Genomic DNA, 24,229 nt, shown 5'->3' on the forward strand with positions numbered 1-24,229 from the left:
CCACAATTCATCGGTCTCAACAAACACACCGCAAAAAGAAGATTACATTGAATAGATCTCCATGAGAGAGGGCGGGAACATTGTATTGAGATCCAAAAAGAGAGAAGAAGCCATCTAGCTACTAGCTATGGACCCGTAGGTCTGAAGTAAACTACTCACACTTCATCGGAGGGGCTTGGATGATGATGTAGAAGCCCTCCGTGACCGATGCCCGCTCTGACGGAGCTCCAGAACAGGCCCCAAGATGGGATCTCGTGGATACAGAAAGTTGCGGCTGTGGAATTAGGTTTTTGGCTCCGTCCCCGATCGTTTGGGGGTACGTGGATATATATATATATATAGGAGGAAGAAGTACGTCGATGGAGCTTCGAGGGGCCCACGAGGCAGGGGGCGCGCCCCTACCCTCGTGACCACCTCGTGGATTTCTTGACGGAGGGTCCAAGTCTCCTGGATCTTATCTGATGAGTAAATCACGTTTCTGAAGGTTTCATTCCATTTGGACTCCGTTTGATATTCCTTTTCGAAACCCTAAAACAGGCAAAAAAATTCTGGGTTGGGCCTCCGGTTAATAGGTTAGTCCCAAAAATAATGTAAAAGTGGAAAATAAAGCCCAATAATTTCTAAAACAGTAGATAATATAGCATGGAGCAATAAAAAATTAGAGATACGTTGGAGACGTATCAAGTATCCCCAAGCTTAATTCCTGCTCGTCCTCGAGTAGGTAAATGATAAAAATAGAACTTTTGATGCGGAGTGCTACTTGGCATAATTTTAATGTAATTCGTCTTAATTGTGGTATGAATATTCAGATCCGAAAGATTAAAGATAAAAGTTCGTATTGACATAAAGATGATAATACTTCAAGCATACTAACTAAGCAATTATGTCTTCTCAAAATAACATGGGCAACGAAAGTTCATCCCTACAAAATCATATGGTTTAGTCATGTTTCACTTTCGTCACACAAGAATGCTATCGTCATGCACTACCCCGATGAAAAGCCAAGCAATTGTTTCATACTTTAGTAATCTCAAACCTATAAACTTTCACGCAATATATGAGCGCGAGCCATGGACATAGAACTATGGGTGGAATAGAATATAATAGAGGGGGGTTATGTGGAGAAGACAAAAAAGGAGAAAGTCTCACATCAACGAGGCTAATCAATGGGCTATGGAGATGCCCACCTATTGATGTTAATGCAAGGAGTAGGGATTGCCATGCAACGGATGCACTAGATCTATAAATGTATGAAAGCTCAACAAAAGAAACTAGTGGGTGTGCATCCAACTTGCTTGCTCATGAAGACCTAGGGCACTTGAGGAGGCCCATTGTTGGAATATACAAGCCAAGTTCTATAATGGAAAATTCCCACTAGTATATGAAAATGATAACATGAGAAACTCTCCACTATGAAGATCATGGTGCTACTTTGAAGCACAAGCACTATTAGGGAAAAGGCTATCTGCAGTGCGGGTTTTAGGCCTATCAGCAGCGCGGGTACCCGTGCTACCAATAAGGCGCTACAGCTAACGTACAGCAGTAGCGCTAGTCCACCCGCGCTACTGCTACACAAGTGTTGCAGCAACGCGCTTAAAGGAACCTCGCTGCTACTAATAGCTATAGCGCGCTTCCCCTGTGCGCGCTACTGCTACAACCGCGCTGCTGCTAACTTTTCTCCACTCGCTACTGCTAATTTTAGTAGTTTTTTGTTTTTTTTCGGCATATTTGTTTTGTATTTGAGTAGGCTTTATAGAAGAATCTTTAGCACATACAAATGTCATCATGATACACATACAAATGCCTACGAGACCACAAATGTAATCATAGCATATACATACAAATAGTCTCGTCATAATCATCATCCAACACAAAGTGGTATCTTGTCATCATCTCAAAAATAGCGATACATGCAACTCTCGAATACTTGCAACTACAACGTCATCCATCTAAACAAAGGTATACGCGAGAAGAGCTATCACTATGAGTGGGAGCGGAACTATGCAGTACATGAGATGGCGGTTACAAGTCCTCTCTCGCGCTAGCATGAACCTCAAGTAACTAGCTTCTCCTTCTTGTCTGCTTTTGAAGCCTTTATGGCTAGCATCCGAGAACCCATTCACTTGCGCCTGACACTCATGCCACTCGTTCTACACCCCCGGAACCTTCCCTTTGTACACGACATAGCAGTTCCATCTCACCATCAAGAAACTAGGTACCTGTTAGAGATGCATGTTCATGAAGAGGATGTACAATCATATATATGCAACAAAATATACTAGAGAACACCGAAAAATAAAGGGTTAGCAAGTAGATGCAACATACAGTACGCAAATTAATTAACTAGAGGTACGCAGGTCATCGTACGCAAACTAACAAAGTAGCGTTACGCAAGTTCGACAGGGATCATGGACATCACAAAGTTGCATCACTACAAATAGTATACAAGTTCAACCGACACATATCATCATCATCGGCATCATAAATCACTAGAAGTTCCATCCTTCCATATCATCGAGGATGGACCCTAGCTTCTTGAACGACGTGAGGTCTAGACGTTGCATGCCTATTGGAGTTCGGACGTCAGCTCGCAATATAGGGCCGTGGTGGAACATCCCCTTCTCATCAACGACTTCTTTCATGATGATCGTCGCTATGTCGCTTTGGATGCGAAAGAAGTCATCTCTAAGTTTATAATCCGCTTCTCCATGAGATTCTAGCCACTTGTGGATATGATCATCATTTCTGCTTCTCATGCGAAGCTTTTGGTGATCCGTGTTGAACTGATTCATGAGATGGAGGATGTACAATCCATCCTTCTTGCTTGGTTTTGGGACTTGGATGCAGGAGAAGTTAGTTTTATGCGCGAAACACATCTTCTTGTTCCTTTGTTTCCTGATCTGCATGTGGCCACCTCTAAAGCTGAAGCCTTGGAGAGCATCATCTAGAATATTCATTATGTGGGTGTAGTCTTTTTTCTCGTAGTCTCTGGAAGGGTCAAAATACACGGCGTGGGAGACTTGCGGATAAAGAACGATAAGGACGGCACGCCCGTTGCTGCGGGGAAAAGACACCTCAAATTATTCCCCATAGAGAAAGAAGGAATGATTGAAATGTATGAAAGGGTTGTTCGAAACTGACTTACTTTGGATGATAAGGCACGAGGACAATTTCCCGGTCCTTATTCTGTACCATGAAGTTTTGGAGGTAGTCCGCTGAGACTCAAGAAAGACTCGTGCATGTAGTACGGATCCGCCACACAGATTTGCGAGACTTCTTCACTGTTCATGACAGAGCTCATATGCAGCGCAAAAAGGCGGACGATTGTAAAATCGAGCCGCCTTGTCAGAAACATCTCAAAGATATGGTCAAACCGCAGGAAGAACACCTCCGCTGGCCGTGTCTTGATGTAGCACTTCCCCTCGGGCACACGAGCCGCGTATGTCAGATATCCTGGATCCTTTGAGGCTAGTAGGCTTTTCTCAGTCGACAACACATGGTCGTGCAGTCTCCTGAGATCCCCTGATAGTGCCTCCAGTGGTTTCGGCGGTAGCATCGGCTCGCCCGTGAGATGGAACATGGCCGCACCTTTCACGGGTACACGGTCTTCAGAATGCATCGTTTGGCTGCTATGTGCTCTGGCTTGTTTGGAGGCAGCTATCTTCCCCGATTTCTTTCTCTCCTTTTTCTTGGGCACACCTTCTAGACCCTTCCTTAACCCCTGCCCTAGTGTTCCCGGGGTAAGTACTGTACGACCCTCGCGCTGGGATAGTTGATCCTGTGTTGAGGCGGCATCTTCAGGCGTGTCCTGTGAGGATTTCATGAAGAGAGACTTTTTGCAATCCCTGCTACGACCTTCCTACCCGGGCATATCATCCATATCCTCATTAGCAAGCTGATAGCCCGATTCGTCATATGGTTGAATCATCAATTCTATGTCACAGTCATACGCGTTTGTATTGAGGAAATCCATAGGGTCGACCTCCGTCTCATCATCCATTCTCTATTCTACAGGAAAAATTACATCAGCCAGCACTATTGCACCCCCTTCATCATGTCGTCCGCCGCTCTCACCCAGCACTACAGGAGCTGGTAATTGCGTAGGTGGCGTGGTGGTCTCCGCACATGCTTGTTGATGTGTGGTTATTGGTGTGCTCTCGGCCGGCTCCAGACAAATAAAATTCTTCGGCCATAGCAGCACCCAACCCTTGCAGCTTCCAATCCGCGGCGGGGTCTCGTCGTCCGCTCCCACATGCTGTACTGGAGGAGGCAAATCCTCGTGCCCCGATTTCACACTGGACAAGCTAACCCTAAAGTGCCCAGCAGGGATCGGCTGGTTGTGGAACGTGGGTTGCAAGGGGTCCATTATCATCCCCTTTCCCACGTCCACCTTCTGGCCTTTGATCAAGTAGAGTATGGTCCACAGGGTTTCTTTCGCCTGCAAACACATATGTCTGTGGCGTAAAACATCCGAAAGGCAACAAAAATGGAATATTATATATATATATGTATGTTGGTGTGACATGTCATTACCGTGACGGCGTTGAGCTCAACCAAAGACGAAGGCCCACCAAGCGCGCCAGAGACTGAGGACGGGCTGCTATGAGCGGGAGCGGCTGCGAGAGGAGGCCCAGTTGCGTGAGCAAGTGATGGTGCGATGGTGTTGTTATTCATGGAGTTGCTCCCGACGAAACTGGGCAATGGGAAATCATGTACCGTCTTGTCTGGATTTTCCATCATCCAGTTGATGATAACTGGAACCAAGTTAGTAGCAAAATCATTTCTGCAGGCAGTTACAGCTGCATTGACTGCCTGCTGTAGCAACTCATATTTGTCCTCGGCTGCTTTTTTCGCGTCCTCGGCTGACTAAACTTCTTTTTCTGCTTCTTGGCCTCCGGGCCCTCGTTGTAAAACACCTTCCACGTGGCGCCATCTCCAGCGCCATGCACACGACCATATTGCGGCCGCTGGCCCAAAGGGAGTCCCTTAAGTTCGTTCAGGGCACGGTTGAGAGGGGTGTCCCACTTGGGCCTCATCGGAGAAGTAGGGTTTTCGGCTGCAAGCTGGTGTTGCTTCTCCAGTAGTCTAATCAATTTCCTCGTGATCTTGTCCGTGTAAAAAACCTTTTCTCGTTGTCCCACTTGTAGCGGGCCCTGATGAAGTCATGCTCCAAGGGGTTGGTGAACTTCGCGAAGGGGTCTGGGAGACCCGCGGCTTCATGTTCCGCGTCCTCCTTATCCCATATGGGCCTTTTACCGAGGTAGCCATGGCTTCCGAGGCGATGCTTCCCCGTGTTCCTTTGCTGAAGGCTCTTGAATTTCGCAGCCTTAGCCTTGGCGTCCTCGGTAGTGCAAGTGTCCTTGAACTTTTCAAACTCCTCTTCCGTAAGTGTCGGATTTTCCTCCAGAATCTTGGACAGGGGTTCCTCAGCCTCAATAGCTCGTTTCACCCTTGATTTCCAAGAGGCCAAATCATCGCTGAACATGCCCATGGCGTGATTGTTAATCTTTTTCATCTTCGGATCATCCCACGGTTGTTCTATGTTATCATCCCGATCGGGGAACTTGAATCTATTGTGGAACTTCGGTAGGAGCAACTGCGTCAAATGTTCTTTACTCCTTAAGTCATCGTCATTGATGCTCGCGCATTCCCGTAGGATGCATCCTACTTGGTTCCCATAGCACTTGTGAGGTTCTTCCGGCTCTAACGGCTCAAACTTGCCAGGTGCCATCTTTGTGATCACAAGTCGTCCAATCCCTAGTTTGTTAGGTTTTTGTATCCTCTACTTCTTATGCCTCTTTTCGGTACCGGCATCGGTGCCGGTATCTTCCCCAGCGGTACCTTCCCCACCGGTCTCGGCGCCGCCATCGGTGCCGGCGCCGTCGGTGTTGGTGTCGGCGTCAGTACCATTATCGAGGCGGACCTGCAAACCTTGCTTACCAGTCAAAAAGTCGAGGTAGTCTTGTTCACCCCCATAATCCATCTCGTCTGCATCTTGGTCAGAAGGCCCAGTTTCTTCGTTGTTCGACATGTTTCCTATGATTAGGTTTCCTCATTTATTTCTAAAAGTATGAATAAATGAGAAATGAGATAAAAAAGAAATCTATGTGCCAGCACTCGATATGCCAACTATGTAGCACAAATCATGCCTTTATTCACGGGAAATTTCGGCATGACCTTTGCTAGAAAATGGACATATTGAGCGCCTGAAATTCACCGGAACGGAAATGAATCAACATTCCGGCGTAACATAGGCAACTCCGATCATTTACCAAAACATGACATGTCCAAAACATGACATATCCACATATCACATGTCCAGTTCAAATTTGCATATAAATTCAGCAAATTTTGAAACGTATCTAAATTCATAACTAAATAGATAACCTAATTAACATAACTAAAACCTAAGTAAATTAACCCTAGCTAGCAGAGAGAGAGAGGGGGGGGGTGGTTTACAGAGGGTGCAGGGCGAGGAGGCAGGCCCGACGACGGTCGAGGTTGGGAAGGGAGGAAGTAGAGGAGGGAGGCGAGGGCCGACGGGTCGGGGGCGAGCGCGCCTGGGTCGGGGGTGGCGGGGTCGGGGGCGAGCGCGCCGGGGTCGGGGGCGGTGGGGTCGGGGGCGCCGGGGTTAGGGGCGAGCACGCCGGGGTCGGGGGCGAGCGTGCCGAGGTCGGGGGCGGGCGCGGCGGTGCGACGGGGCCGGGGAAGAGAGAGTGGGGATTTGGGGGAAAAGAGGCGAGATGAAGCAGGGAGAGGGAGAATTTTGGGTTAAGTAGACGTAGCAGTAGCGCGTTTACACGAAACGCGCTACTGCTACCTTGACTAGCTGTAGCGGTTTTCTGCAGAAACCGCTACTGCTACCTTGACTAGTTGTAGCGATTTTCTGGAGAAACCGCTACTGCTACCTTGACTAGCTGTAGCTCTTTTTCACTAAAGCGCTGCTGCTATAACCAGTTTCCCTTTTTTCTTTTCCGCAGCATAATAGGAACATATATATTACATCATTGGACCATTGCATAATAATGGCTAAGTGTGTATACAAAATAGGAACATATATATATTACATCATTGGACCCATGCATAATAATGGCTAATTAAGTGTGTATACAAAATAGGAACATATATATATATTACATCATTTGACCAATTCCTCAGCGCTAACATTTTCGGTTTTGAGTCAGCTTCTTTCCCTTCTTGTTCGTCGAAGAATAATTGAGCCCCTCATTGTGACTTTGCCTTTTCCATGGAGTACGATTTTTCTTTGGTAATGTAGTATTGATTCTTCTTTTGACGTATACTTCATCATCATCGTCATCTTCCCTCATTGGGTTGCCGTACTGATCATAGTCTTCCTCGTTGGCGACTCCATCCATTCCAATGATGTTTCTTTTGCCTTTCCTCATGACAACATGACTGGGATTGCATGGGTCGGTTATGAAGAAGCATTGTGTCACGTGCTTAGCGTGTACCCATGGCTCATTTTTTTGCGATAGCGTTCACGGTAGCGCTCTTGGCGTCCGGTATAGTCATGTAGTGAAAATCCGGCTTTCTCTTTCGACATTCTTAGCCCATCTGACACGGAACATCGTCGTGTTGTGTAGTCCAGAGTAGTCAAAACTAGTAGAAAAAGGGTCAAACGTGAAGCACATTAGTGTCGGTTTGTATTTGAGCCGGCACTAATGTATACATTAGTGCCGGTTCCAACGGCTAGCCGGGCCGCTTTCATTAGTACCGGTTCGTGGCGAACCTTTAGCACGGGTTCATGCCATGAACCGGTACTAATGAGAGTGGTGGCAGGATGTTGTCAGACTGGGGCCCCTCCATCCCTTTAGTACCGGTTCTTGGCACAAACCGGTACTAAAGGTCGTCCTACATAAACCCTTCGTCCACCCGAGCTCGCTCTGTTCTTCCCCTTTCCCCTCTCCTCTCTGTTCTTCCCCTCTTCCTCTCGAGCTCATCACACATTTTGCCCAAAATTTGTCAAGATTTGAAGGCCCCCATCCATTCAAATGATCACAAAGGTTAGCAACTTTGTCCTTTCATCTCTCATTGCTAGATTAGCTCTTGCAATGCTTTATATAGTGATTAATTTGTGAGTTTAGTAATTTGGGAGGATATATATATGGGCTAGTATTTGATTTATATGCAATTTAAGGTCAAAAATAACACTTAGTTTGCATATGTAGGTGTGGTTTACGTAGTGCCTTCTAAATCTCCGTCGTAACCACCGTCGATCGCCCGCACCGTCCCGTCGCCGGCACCACCTTGAGGTGAGCCTCTTGTTCATGAAATTTTATATAAAAATTAATGTTTCTGTGATTTGGATATATAGTTACTCATATAATTATCTTACCCGTACGTTGTTTGTTATACATATAGTGCCATGGTTTTGATATCCGTCCCCGTCGGCCCTCGTCCTTGTTATGATTCGGATGTGGAATATATATTCTCTTTTAAAAATAGTTGCATTTCGTGTTTATGACAAATTATGCCCATCAAGTTGACATAGATATTTGTATGTAGAAGGTAGTTGAACCGGAAATTCCAACCGACCCTATTGTCGAGAGGTTAAATTTAGTTGAAAGAGAAAACGAGGATTTGAAGGAAAAATTGAAAAGAATTGAGGGGGAGAAGATGGAATTGGAGTTGCATGTTGCCGATGTCGTCGATGATCACAAGATCAAGATGGAGAAAATGCGCTTGAAGATTAGAAAGATTAGAAAATATGCCATCGGTAGTGAGGCTGGGTATCATTATGCTGTTGGATCCATTGTTACTTAATTGCGATCTTGATCGTATTTGTTGTTGCATTTAAATGCTTTAGCTAGAGAGTTATTTTTTTGTTGCATTTAAGTGTTGTATGAACTTTATGTATGAACTTGTATTAATTTGGTCTATTCGGTGTTGTGTGATGAAGATGAACCGGCAATGGATGTATGATGACTGATGCTCTCCCCAGTTCGTTGAGGGCGTGCATACTTTTCTGCTTGCGGCTGAGGCAAACAAGCGGGCGGATGGTTTTATGCTTTGTCCATGTGCTCGCTGTAAGAATGGTCACAATTACTCTACGTCAAGAACCATTCACGTCCACCTGTTTAAGTCCGGTTTCATGCCCCACTATAATGTTTGGACCAAGCACGGAGAAAGAGGGGTTATGATGGAAGACAATGAAGAAGAAGAGGACGACGACAGCTATCCTGGCCATGGGTTCCCTGAATACGATGATACAACAATGGGGGAAGAAGCTGAGCCGGTAATGCGGGAAGAAGCTGAGCCGGCAATGCGGGAAGAAGCTGAAGAAGAGGCATCAGATGAGCCCATTGATGATCTAGGTCGGGCCATTGCCGATGCAAAGACAAACTGCGCAAGGAGAAGAAGAAGTTGCAGCACATGTTAGAGGATCACAAAAAATTGTTGTACCCGAATTGCGTACGTGACAAGAAAAAGCTGGGCACCACACTGGAATTGCTGCAATGGAAGGCAGAGAATGGTGTATCTGACAAGGGATTTGGAAAGATGCTGGTAATGATAAAGGATATGCTTCCAAAGGACAACGAATTGCCCGAGAGTACGTACGAAGTAAAGAAGGCTGTCTGCCCTCTAGGGTTAGAGGTGCAGAAGATACATGCATGCCCTAATGATTGCATCCTCTACCGCGGTGAGTACGAGGATTTGAACGCTTGCCCAGTATGTGGTGCATTGCGCTATAAGATCAGCCGCGATGACCCTGGTGATGTCGAGGGCCGGCGCTCCAGGAAGAAGATTCCTGCCAAGGTGATGTGGTATGCTCCTATAATACCACGGTTGAAACGTTTGTTCCAAAACAAAGAGCATGCCAAGGCGATGCGATGGCACAGAGAAGACCGTAAGAAAGACGGAAAGTTGAGAGTACCCGCTGACGGGTCGCAGTGGAGAAAAATCGAAAGAAAGTACGGGAAGGAGTTTGCAGATGACACAAGGAGCGTATGGTTTGGTCTAAGCGCAGATGGCATTAATCCTTTTGGGGAGCAGAGCAGCAACCATAGCACCTGGCCTGTGACTCTATGTTTGTATAACCTTCCTCCTTGGTTGTGCATGAAGCGGAAGTTCATTATGATGCCAGTGCTCATCCAAGGCTCTAAGAAACCAGGCAACAACATTGATGTGTACCTAAGGCCATTAGTTGAAGAACTCTTACAACTGTGGAATGGAACAGGTGTACGTGCGTGGGATGAGCACATGGGGGAAGAATTTGACCTAAAGGCGTTGCTGTTCGTGACCATCAATGATTGGCCTGCTCTCAGTAACCTTTGAGGACAGACAAACAAGGGATACTGTGCATGCACGCACTGTTTGGACGATACCGACAGTATATATTTGGCTAATAAGAATGTGTACCTGGGACATCGTCGATTTCTTCCGAGCAGGCATCCCGTAAGAAAGAAAGGCAAGCATTTCAAAGGTGAGGCGGATCACCGGATGAAGCCTCGCCACCGTACTGGTGCTGATGTACATGATATGGTCAAGGATTTGAAGGTGGTCTTTGGAAAGGGTCCTGGTGGACAACCTGTTCCGAATGACGCTGACGGACGCGCACCCATGTGGAAGAAGAAATCTATATTTTGGGACCTGCCCTATTGGAAAGACCTCGAGGTCCGCTCCGCAATCGACGTGGTGCACGTGACGAAGAATCTTTGTGTGACCCTGCTTGGCTTCTTGGGCGTGTATGGGAAGACAAAAGATACACCGGAGGCACGGGGGGACCAGCAACGTATGCACGGAAAAGACGGCATACATCAGGGGCATGCAAGCTACGCTCTTACCAAAGAAGAGAAGGAAATCTTCTTTGAATGCCTGCTCAGTATTAAGGTACCGTCTAGCTTCTCGTCGAATATAAAGGGAATAATAAACTTGGCAGAGAAAAAGTTCCAGAACCTAGAGTCTCATGACTGCCACGTGATTATGACGCAACTGCTTCCGGTTGCATTGAGGGGGCTTCTACCGGAAAACGTTCGATTAGCCATTGTGAAGCTATGTGCATTTCTCAATGCAATCTCTCAGAAGGTAATCGATCCAGAAATCATACCAAGGTTACAGAATGATTTGGTGCAATGTCTTGTCAGTTTTGAGTTGGTGTTCCCACCATCCTTCTTCAACATCATGACGCACGTCCTAGTTCACCTATGCGAAGAGATTAACGTTTTGGGTCCTGTATTTCTACACAATATGTTCCCCTTTGAGAGGTTCATGGGAGTCATAAAGAAATATGTTCATAACCGTGCTAGGCCAGAAGGAAGCATCTCCAAGGGCCGTCAAAATGAGGAGGTCATTGAGTTTTGTATTGACTTTATTCCTGACCTTAAGCCGATTGGTGTTCTTGAATCGCGGCATAAGGGCAGACTGGATGGAAAAGGCACGCTAGGAGGGGAACAAATAATATGTATGGACGGACATTCTCTCACTGAAGCACACTACACAGTTCTACAGAATTCCGCCTTGGTGGCTCCGTATATGGATGAACACAAGAATTTGCTACGCTCCAAACACCCGGAGCGGTCTGATGACTGGATTACACGTGAACAAACCAGGAGTTTCGCCAGCTGGTTGCAAGCACGTACCATGCATGAAACCTCTATTGAAGATGACCTGTACTTGCTGTCCCAGTTACCATCTTCAAATATAATGACTTTCAAAGGGTACGAGATAAATGGTAATACATTTTACACGATCGCCCAAGATAAGAAGAGCACCAACCAAAACAGTGGTGTCCGCTTTGATGCTGAAACCAAGACGGGAAAGGAAACATATTATGGTTATATACAGGACATATGGGAACTTGACTATCGACGTGGTTTGAAGGTCCCTTTGTTTCGGTGCAAATGGGTCAATATGACACGAGGCGGGGTAACGGAAGACCCGCAGTACGGAATGACAACAGTGGATCTCAACAATCTTGCGTATGCAGACGAACCATTCGTCCTAGCCAATGATGTGGCACAGGTTTTCTATGTGAAGGACATGTCTACCAAGCCAAGAAAAAGAAAAGATAAGGAAGCGAATGCATCGTACGATGAGCCAAAGCGGCACATAGTTCTTTCTGGGAAGAGAAACATCGTGGGAGTGGATGACAAGACAGACAAGTCAGAAGATTATGAAAAGTTTGATGAAATTGCTCCATTCACAGTGAATATTAACCCGAGCTTGTTGGTGCCGCGCGCCAACAACACGTGACAGTACGCGCGCCCAATATTATTGTGGCCAAACAGTTTACGTTCTCGAGGTGGGCGATGTGGTAATAACCCAGGAGCATATAATGCAGGCTGAAACTCTCAAAATCACTGTTGGACAACTCCTCGAGATCGAGGACATGCCTGTGCTTAAAGAGGAGGAAATAAAACGGAAATATGCCCGGGGCCAACCTTTGGTCAAGCCAGAAGAGGTCAAGAAGCTCCCAACGAGAATGTATGAATTACATGAATGGTACATGAACATTACCATGAGATCCGATCGAGAGTCCCTCATGGTGCAAGTCAAGAAGGATCATTACTACCATGAGAAACCTGTGACCGTTGAGTATTCTGAACTGTTTCAGTTATACAATCAAGACGCACTCGACAAATCTATTGTCAGTTGCTATTGTCTGTAAGTGATTTCTTTCTGTAATTTAAGTCTCAAGCTAGCTGTAGTGATCCTTTTGATCAATCATTACCTGTAATTATCCTCACTATATTCTTTTCTGTGGTATTACGCAAGATGAAGATGTATGAAATGAGAAAAGGTGGACGCTATGGCATTGGGTTCATTGACCCAAACACCGTTAATGAATACACATGGAAAATAAACAAGCATCATGAAAAGCAGGTAGAGGACAGCATGCTAGAGTTCTTGAAGCGCCTCAAATACAATGAAGATATACTACTTCCTTACAACTTCCAGTGAGTCACACTTTCTTGTACTAAAAATTCTCTGTTTTTGCCTACTAGCTAGCTACATGTTTTTGCTTACATATGCCCGCTTAATTAAGACATGCAAACGTGTGTGCATGCAAATTTCACTGGATCTTGTGTATCATTAAAGTTGACGCCGGAACAGTTGAAATACTGGACTCGCTACTCAAAGCAAATAGTGACTATAACATCTTTGTTTGGGATAGTCAACAGGTAATTTCAATCATTATTAACTATATATCTCGGCCTATTTAGTTCGTCATTTCATGATATGAACTATTTAATAACCCCTTTATTCATTTTCTTTGTCAGCGGGCAGGGCTTGGGCAAGGTTCATCAGCGTCACGGAAGGCGAATGGAAACGACAGCTGAAATGGTTTCGACCCAAGGTAAGTAATTAAGTAGTACTAGCTAGCTAGCTAGCTGCCATCTCTTTAATTATCATGCTTGATTAATTATTATCTAATCAAATTAAATTCCATTCTCGTAATAAAGGCCCTGAAGTAGGCGCAGGGGACTGATCTGTGTGCATTCTGCGTTTGCGAGAACATTCGCATGATGGCGTCCGAAAGGAGCAGATCTCAAAGACAGGAATGGGTAAGCTTGTCAGAACACTATTCACAATTTTTACAGCATTATCGATATCTAGTCACACAACTAATACACATGCATATTGATCTCCTTCTTAACAGTTCAAAGAGGTGCGGGACAAGCTCCTAGAAACGGAGCGCGTAGAAGCACTTCAAGAGGAAATAGCGGGATTTTTGCTCGACCATGTCATAAATCCGAAGGGAGAATACTATTACCCGCTGCCGCCCCCATCGACCAGGTCATGAACCACTTCCAATTGCCATCGTGCTCCGAAGGCACCAATTAGGCTAATGCCAGTGGCTCCGAAGGCAACATGCATATGTAGGAGAAATTGTATATAGCTATACATGTGTGTATGTGTAAATTAATATGGTGGTTTGTGAGACATTGATGATATATATATGATTGGTTCTACTAGAAATTCTATTTTTATATATATATATATATATATATATATATATATGCATAACGTGTACAATGTGTAGTACCGTAAAATACCAGCAAACGAAAAAGAATTAAAATGGAAAACACAAAATTAAATGAAAAAGAAATCATAAAACCAAAAACCCCCCAAACATTTTAGTATCGGTTGGTGTTACCAACCGGTACTAAAGGGCTCCCGGCCCCCGGAGCTGGCTCGTGCCACGTGGTTGCCCTTTAGCACCGGTTCATGCTGAACCGGTACTAAAGGGGGGGGGGCCTTTAGTGCCCAAACTTTAGTGCCGGTTACCTAACCGGCACTAAAGGGCCTTATGAACCGGTGCTATTGCCCGGTTCTGCACTAGTGCAAGCTCCCAGATCTCCTCGACCCTTTCATAAAATCGTTCAGTTGCGCCGTTGTCGCTGCCGGTCATGCATTCCATCGTCACCCCTGAGTTCTCATATTCATCACTGTCCATATCTTTGGCCTCCGTGTAGAACGTGTATCCGTTGATATCATATGCTTGATAGGTTACGAGGTTGGGCGAGGGGCCATGTGCTAAGGCGTATATGAGCAATCCGTCCTTAGAGCCCTCCTCTGGGGGATTAGCAATAATATGCTCTTTGAACCAATGTAGGAAAGTGGAGTTGTGCTCTCTAGTAACTTCGGCGTCCGTCCTGCATACCCCCCGGTCACGATACTTCTTTGCGATAATTTCTTTGTGAAGTGCCACGAAAGGATCTACCTCGTCTAGGTGTTGTAGCACTACCAAGTTTGCTCTGTCAAAGTCGCTGCGTCGATCTAAGTATGCCACGTGCAGTTCCCTGCGACCGTTGCAGTGACCTTCTCCTTCGAGCCTCCCATCATGCTTGTTAACGGGCAAACCAACACTAACACCAGGCGGCTGGTCTGCGCCATATAGAAAATTCTCACAGAAAGATATGCACACTTGTGTCAAATAGCCCTGGACGATGCTTACATCCGGACAGGACATGTTACGAACGAATCCTTTGATGATCCCATTCATCCTCTCAAACGGCATCATGTTGTGCAGCAATGACGGCCCCAGGTCTATTATGTCATCCACAATATGGACACACAGATGCACCATCACGTCAAAGAACGCGGGCGAGAAGTACATCGAAAGCTCATTCAGTATCACAACGATCTCTTCCTGAACCTTCGGAGCTGCTTCACACTGATCGACTTTCGAGAGATGACGTCGAAAAAGTTGCAGAGACCAATAAGCGTGTCACGGACGTGCTTGTCCATTATCCCTCTAAGGGCAACAGGTAATATCTGCGTCATCATCACATGACAGTCATGAGACTTCATCCCGCTGAACCTTTTCTTGTCCGTGTCTAGATATCTACTTATCTTGCCACAGTAACCGGAACTAACTTTGACTCCGGTAAGGCACTTAAAGAATTGATTGATCTCAGCCTGACTTAAGGTGAAGCAAGAAGGGGGGCAATAATCCTCATTCTTTATTTTCTCGCCCTTCTTCTCCCGTGCCTCTGTCTCCGTCTCTGTCTCATCTGACATTTTACGTGGTGGCATGTGCAGATCTTCCCTGATTTCCAAATCTTGCAAGTCTTTTCTTGCCTTCGGCCCATCCTTGGTCTTATCCGGCATGTTCATCAGTGTTGCGAGCAAGCTCTCAAGGACATTCTTACAGATATGCATTTGATCAAGGCAATGAGGTGTATCGAGTTTGTGCCAGTACTCCAAGTCCCAGAACATGGACCTCTTCTTCCATACCTTCAGCAGCGGCTCCGGCGCCTTTCTCATCGTCTTTCCCGGCGCGGGGCACTCCTTCCAGTTTTTCAACAGCTCATCGATTTTGGCACCGCTCCGCTTACGTGGAGGTCCTCGATGCTCAGCGTGACCATTGAATAAATCTCCACGGTTTCTCCACGGGTCGTCCTGTTCGAGCCATCTTTGATGCCCCATGTACACGATTTTCCCAGACCCGCCATCTTTCCTTGACGTTAGCTGCTGAGACGTCGTATCATCCATGCACCGCGTGCATCCGCAATATCCATGCACACCTGGTCTGCCACATATCCGTAACCAAGATAGTCGTGCACTGTCGTGATCAGCGCGGCTCTCATGTTGAACTACTCGCCTTTGCGGGCGTCCCATGTCTTGGCCGGTGTTTTCCATAACGTGTCTAACTCCTCCTGAAGTAGCCCCAGATACAAATTAATATTATTTCCTGGTTGTTTCGGCCCTTGAATAAGCATTCTCATGTGAATGTACTTCGATTTCATGCACAACCAGGGGGAGGTTGTACATCCATACAAACACGGGCCATGTGCTATGGTTGGTGCTCTGGTTGCCAAACGGATTCATGCCATCGGTACACGCGCCGAGCACGATGTTCCTTGCATCACATTCAAAATACCGATAGAAGTTGTTCAATGCTCTCCACTGGCTTCCATCCTTGATGTGTCTCAGCTTCGGATCATCTCCATCGTCGGGCTTCTTCCTCTCTGCGTGCCAGCGCATTAGCTTTGCTTCCTTGCGATCTACAAAATACCTCTAGAGACGGGGAGTGATCGGTAAGTACCATACCACTTTCTGGGGACATTTCTTCCCGGCCTTCTTGTATCGAGAAGCATTGCACACCAGACAACTTGTTTTTTCCACGTGCTCCTTCCGATAAATTATGCAATCGTTGATGCATGCATGGTATCTAACGTGTGGCAGATCAAGAGGGCACACGATCTTCTTGGCCTCATCAACACTACTAGGACATAGATTACCCTCAGGAAGAACATCCTTTAGGTACTTGAGATGCTCATCGAGGCTAGTGTCGGTCCATTTGTTTTTAGCCTTCGTCTTCAGCACTTCGAGCGTGAAACTCAAGCGGGTCACCTCAGGATTGCAACCATCATACAATGGAGTGTTCGAGTCTACCACCAGTTGCTCCAGCTTAGCCTCCTCTCTAGAAGCAGCTCTCTCAGTACTCGTCTGCTTGCGAAGCAATGCTTGAACATGAGGGTCCTGCACGATTGAACTTAGTACCGCCGAACTCTGCTGCGTGGAGTCCATGTCGTTCTCTCCGCCGCCATGTCCGGCCCCTTCTCCACCGCCATGTCCTGCCTCTTCCCCGCCGCCATTATTGATCATCTCTTCGTCTTGCCACGTGTCATCATTGCCTGCCCTGTCGGCATCCTCAACATCGTCATCCTCATCTTCAGTTATCCACCGAGTATAGCCATCCATGAAACCAGTCATGAGCAGGTGCGCTTCGACATGACTATCGACATGGGGGTCAAGCCAAACTATTCCTTTGCATTTTCGACACGGACATAAAACCTCTGTCAGGTTATTTTCCTTCATGTCTTGCACCGCCGACCACAACCACCTGTCCACCATCGTTCCACTGACCATCGTGAACTCTGCACGGTAATAATAAACAAATTGATTATAAAAATGCGTGCATTCATCAAAGTCATACAAAAATTCGGCATGACCGTCCTTAAAAGTAGTACATATATAGATATAGAGTTTGCCCGAAATTCGCCGAAACGGAAATAAATCGACATTTTGGCAAAACATAGGAAACTCAAATGCACAATTTGGCGTCAACTCATGCCACACACACAATTTCCATAAAAATATCACACACACATGCATAAACATATTTCCATTTTGCAAAAGCATGAAATATTAATCACACCTCTATCTCGAGATCGAGCACACGGTGGAGATGATGATGTAGGGAGGTCAAAAGTGCACAAAGCTCTTCTTGACAAAGAAAGATCTAGTTAGGGGGCAAATAGGTCACTTAACTAAATGCTACATCTACCTAGCTAGCTAATTTGGGAGGAGACAACTTCAACTAGTGGAGGGGGGAGGAAAAAGAGAAAGGAGATGAATTAATGGAGGTGGTGTAGTTATAGCTAGGAGTAATGAAGAGAGAGAAAGGTAGGTAGAAGAGGGAGAGTAATGGGGGGAGAAGTATTGAGGAAGAAGAAGAGTGAGAGAGGGAGGATGTGGGAGGGTAGGGGAAAGGGAGGAGAGGAGATGGGGAGGGGGAGGTGGAAAAGGTGGTGGGTCCTGCGTCTTAGCAGTAGCGCGGGAGAGAAAGCGCGTTGCTGCTTAGAGCGTAGCAACAACGCGCTTTCCTGTCATGCGCTACTGCTAAACGGGCCAACCCTGTGCACATTTTCAAAATTAGCAGCAGCGAGGTGACAAAAAAGCGCGCTGCTACTATGGCATTAGCAGCAGCGCGCTCCCTGGCGCCTCGCTGCTGGTAAACTTATGTCGTTGTGTACTGTCGGTGGATTTTTGTAGCAGCGCGGTTTAAGCGTCATGCGCTACTGCTAAGTTTGCACCAGTAGCGAGCTTTCCATATCCGCGCTGCTACTACTTAGCAGCAGTGCCTGTTTTTATGCCGCGCTGCTGCTAGGATTCTGTGTATAAGGTTTTCCCTAGTAGTGAAGTGTGTTAAAAGGATAGTAACATTGTCCCTTCTCTCTTTTTCTCTCATTTTCCTGGGCCTTCTCTTTTTTTAATGGCCTTTCTTTTTTGGGGGGGCCTTCTCTTTTTTTTATACCTCACTTGGGACAATGCTCTAATAATGATGATCATCACACTTCTATTTATTTACAACTCAATGATTACAACTCGATACTAGAACAAATTAAGATGACTCTATATGAATGCCTCCGGCGGTGTACCGGGATATGCAATGAACCAAGAGTGACATGTATGAAAGAATTATGAATGGTGACTTTGCCACAAATACTATGTCAACTACATGATCATGCAAAGCAATATGACAATGATGAATGTGTCATGATGAACGGAATGGTGGAAAGTTGCATCGCAATATATCTCGGAATGGCTATGGAAATGCCATAGGTAGGTATGGTGGCTGTTTTGAGGAAGATATAAGGAGGTTTATGTGTGAAAGAGCATATCATATCACGGGGTTTGGATGCACCGGCGATGTTTGCGCCAACTCTCAATGTGCGAAAGGGCAATGCACAGTACCAAAGAGGCTAGCAAGGATGGAAGGGTGAGAGTGCGTATAATCCATGGACTCAACATTAGTCATAAAGAACTCACATACTTATTGCAAAAATCTAAAATTCATCACTAACCTCGGCACTAATGCTAGATTGGTAGGGAAAGACCATCACTCGTCCCCGACTGCCACTCATAAGGAAGACAATCAAATAACACCTCATGTTTCCAATTTGTTGCATAACATTTACCATACGTGCATGCTACGGGACTTGCAAACCTCAACACAAGTATTTCTCAATTTCACAACTACTCAACTAGCATGACTTTGATATTATTACCTCCATATCTCAAAACAATCATCAAGCATCAAACTTTTCCTAGTATTCAACACACTCATAAGAAAGTTTTATTATTAATCTAGCATACCAAGCATATTAGGATTTAAGCAAATTACCATGCAATTAAGACTCTCAAAATAATCTATGTGAAGCATAAGAGATCAATAGTTTCTATAAAACAAATCCACCACCGTGCTCTAAAAGATATAAGTGAAGCACTAGAGCAAAGTTATAAAGCTCAAAAGATATTAGTGAAGCACATAGAGTATTCTATCAAATTCCAAATCATGTATGACTCTCTCAAAAGGTGTGTACATAAAGAATGATTGTCGTTGACTAACAAGCAAAGACTCAAATCATAAAAGACGCTCCAAGAAAAACACATATCATGTGGTGAATAAAAATATAGCTCCAAGTAAAGTTACCGATAGAAGTAGACGAAAGAGGGGATGCCTTCCGGGGCATCCCCAAGCTTTGGATTTTAGGTGTCCTTAGATTATCTTGGGGGTTCCATGGGCATCCCCAAGCTTAGGCTCTTGCCACTTCTTTTTCCATAATCCATCAAATCTTTACCCAAAACTTGAAAACTTCACAACACAAAACTTAAAGTAGAAAATCTCGTGAGCTCCGTTACCGAAAGAAAACAAAAGACCACTTCAAGGTACTGTAATAAACTCATTATTTATTTATATGGGTGTTATACCTACTGTATTCTAACTTCTCTATGGATTATAAACTATTTGACTAGCCATAGATTCATCAAAATAAGCAAACAACACACGAAAAACAGAATCTGTCAAAAACAGAACAGTCTGTAGTAATCTGTAGTTAGCGCAAGATCTGGAACCCCAAAAATTCTAAAATAAAAATCTAGACGTGAGGAATTTATCTATTAATTATCTGCAAAAAGAATTAACTAAATAACACTTTCCAAATAAAAATGACAGCAGTTCTCGTGAGCGCTAAAGTTTCTGTTTTTTACAGCAAGTTCAACAATACTTTCCCCAAGTCTTCCCAACGGTTCTACTTGGCACAAACACTAATTAAACACAAAAAACACAAACAAAACAGAGGCTAAATAATTTATTTATTAAATAACAGAAAGGATAAGCATTGGTTTGTCTCCCAACAAGCGCTTTTTTCTTTAAAGCCTTATAGCTAGGCATAATATTTCAATGATGCTCACATGAAAGACAAGAATTGAAGCACAAACAGAGCATCATAAAACACGCGAAAAACACATCTAAGTCTAACATACTTCCTATGCATAGGCATCTTATAGGCAAACAAATTATCAAGGCAAGCAAAAACTAGCATATGCAAGGAAGCGGAAAGAAACAATAGCAATCTCAACATAACGAGAGGTAATTTAGTAACATGAAAATTTCGACAACCATATTTTCCTATCTCGTAATAATTACATGTAGGATCATAAGAAAATTAAACAAAATAGCTATCACATAGAATACTTTCAACATGATGCACATGCATGTAAAGTTGACACTCTTCCAAAATAGTGGGATTAACATTAACTAAAGTCATGACCTTTCCAAACGCACTTTTATCAAAAACTTCATAAGATTGAACATTCTCCAAATATGTGGGATCTAAAGTTGACATTCTTCCAAACCCACTTTCAATATTATTGCAAACATTATAATCAATATCATATTCATCATAGGGCTTAAATAAATTTTCAATATCATAAGAAGAATCACCCCAATCATGATCATTGCAACAAGTAGAGGACATAGAAAAACTAGCATCCCCAAGCTTAGGGTTTTGCATATTATTAGCACAATTTATATTAATAGAATTTATACTATCATCATTGCAATCATGCTTTTTATGCAAAGATCTTTCATGAATCACTTCATGAAGTACTTCATCACACTTTTCAGATTCACGAATTTCAAGCAAAACCTCATAAAGATAATGTAGTGCACAAAACTCACTAGCAATTGGTTCAACATAACAGGATCTCTTAAAAAGATTAGCAAGCGGATGAGGATCCATAGATCTTAGGTTCTCTGTTTAGTAATAAATAAACGACTATTTCAACCATACGAGCAAACAAAAAGCAAGCGGGCAAATAGAGAGGGAGAATAGAGAGAGAGAGTTGGCGAATAAAACGGCAAGGGTGAATGGGGGGAGAGGAAAACGAGAGGCAAATGGCAAATAATGTAATGCGGGAGATAGGGATTGTGATGGGTACTTGGTATGTTGACTTTTGCGCAGAGTCCCCGGTATCTGTGCCAGAAATCCTTCTTGCTACCTCTTGAGCACTGCGTTGGATTTCCCTGAAGAGGAAGTGATGATGCAGCAAAGTAGCATAAGTATATCCCTCAGTTTTTGAGAACCAAGGTATCAATCCAATAGGAGGCTACGCTCGAGTCCCTCGTACCTACAAAAAAACAATAGCTCAACGCAACCAACGCACTTAGGGGTTGTCAATCCCTTCACGGTCACTTACGAAAGTGAGATCTGATAGAGATGATAAATAATATTTTTGGTTTTTTGGTATAGAGATGCAAAGTCCATAAAGTAAAAGGAAAGTAAAACCAAAGCAATAATAAAGTGATGGAGATTGATATGATGAGAAAGAGACCCGGGGGCCATAGGTTTCACTAGTGGCTTCTCACAAGAGCATAAGTATTCTACGGTGGGTGAACAAATTACTGTTGAGCAATTGACAAAATTGATCATAGTTATGAGAATATCTAGGTACAATGATGTATATAGGTATCACGTCCGAGACAAGTAGACTGAAACGATTCTGCATCTACTACTATTACTCCACTCATCGACCGCTATCCAGCATGCATCTAGAGTATTAAGTTAAAAACAGAGTAACGCCTTAAGCAAGATGACATGATGTAGAGGGATAGTTTCATGCAATAGGATAAAAAACCCCATCTTGTTATCCTCGATGGTAACAATACAATACGTGCCTTGCTGCCCGTTTTGTCACTGGGAAAGGACACTGCAAGATTGAACCCAAAACTAAGCACTTCTCCCATGGCGAGAAAAACCAATCTAGTAGGCCAAACCAAACTGATAATTCGAAGAGACTTGCAAAGATAACCAATCATACATAAAAGAATTCAGAGAAGATTCAAATATTATTCATAGATAGACTTGATCATAAACCAACAATTCATCGGTCTCAACAAACAGAGCACAAAAATAAGATTACATCGAATAGATCTCCACGAGAGAGGGGGAGAACATTGTATTGAGATCCAAAAAGAGAGAAGAAGCCATCTAGCTACTAGCTATGGACCCGTAGGTCTAAAGTAAACTACTCACACTTCATCGGAGGGGCTTGGATGATGATGTAGAAGCCCTCCGTGTCGATGCCCCCTCCGGCGGAGCTCCGGAACAGGCCCCAAGATGGGATCTCGTGGATACAGAAAGTTGTGGCGGTGGAATTAGGTTTTTGGCTCCGTCCCCAATTGTTTGGGGGTACGTGGATATATATAGGAGGAAGAAGTACGTCGGTGGAGCTTCGAGGGGCCCACGAGGCAGTCGGCGCTCCCTAGGGGGGGCGCGCCCCATACCCTCGTGACCACCTCGTGGCTTTCTTGACGGAGGTTCCAAGTCTCCTGGATCTTATCTGATGAGTAAATCATGTTTCCGAAGGTTTCATTCCGTTTGGACTCCGTTTCATATTCCTTTTCGAAACCCTAAAACAGGCAAAAAAACATCAATTCTGGGTTGGGCCTCCGGTTAATAGGTTAGTCCCAAAAATAATATAAAAGTGGAAAATAAAGCCCAATAATGTCTAAAACAGTAGATAGTATAGCATGGAGCAATCATAAATTATAGATACGTTGGAGACGTATCAGCCCCATGTATTGTCCGGACCGTTAAAGGGAAACATAATGTTCGTTGTCGAAGACTACAAAATGCAGTAAATTATCCCGCAAAATGCAAGTTGTTACATGGTATGGAGAAAATGCCTGGTCACTCTGTGCATTATGGACATACACCTAATAATTCATGGACTCGGATCACACAAGTTACCATTCGAACTATGATATCTTTCGGGAATGGGATTGCCCGGATTCAGATAGAACAAACTGCAGTCAGCTCCATCTCAACTTGCTTCGTTCTGACTTCCTCAGTGTCATGTTTGATTTTCATAATTAATGCATATGATTCCCTAGTTTTCTCCGCAACATTTCAATTGCTTGATTTTGGTAAGTAATGCATATGATTCCCAAGTTTTTCTCCTCAACATGTCAATTGCGTCTCGGAGTGCAGCTGTACACGGCTTTTCTGTCATTAGTAGATCCTCTAGAACATCAACACTTTCCAACTCCAAATGAGTTGCCTCTAATGCAATATCGTTTCGTAACACCCATGTTGCACTGCTCCCAGAACGTGATGTTGAGGTCACTTCCTTCTAATTTTTTTTAATTACTACTCATGAGATGTCACAAAAATAGTTACAACAGTGAACCAAACATGACTACAATTAACTTTTACATGCCAAATAATAATGGTAGCCTGTGTAGCATGCGTATAGAAATCTCTCTTCCCTCACCATATTTAAGGAGCATGATAAAGAAATAGAAAACATGTTGGGGCCAAACCCAAAGCACCGACGGGCTACAGGTTGAGACTAGGTGCAGCTATTGAACATTGGATATATCTTGTGTATAAGTAAACAAGTAGTTAAGCATTGTGTGGTGTGATTTAAAGGGGTCTCAGGGAGGCTCATGAACTGCACATGAATTTCTTTTTGGCATAGATGAGTTAATACAAATCCACTACAACAAACAAACCTATTTAGATCATTAGCCAACTCAGTCAATAGCTGACAGACAAACAAACACAGTATGCCTCAGACAGACAAGTAAAGTATGGCTCGGATAAACAAGGAATTAAAGCATCTGTTGCCAACTCATTCACACCATTGGTATTAAATGAGCAGTTATAGATTGTTAGCCTCATATAAACTA

The sequence above is a fragment of the Triticum urartu genome, chromosome 6A (assembly GCF_056163025.1).
Source record: "Triticum urartu cultivar PI428250 chromosome 6A, HENAU_Tu73, whole genome shotgun sequence".
Classification (NCBI taxonomy): domain Eukaryota; kingdom Viridiplantae; phylum Streptophyta; class Magnoliopsida; order Poales; family Poaceae; genus Triticum; species Triticum urartu.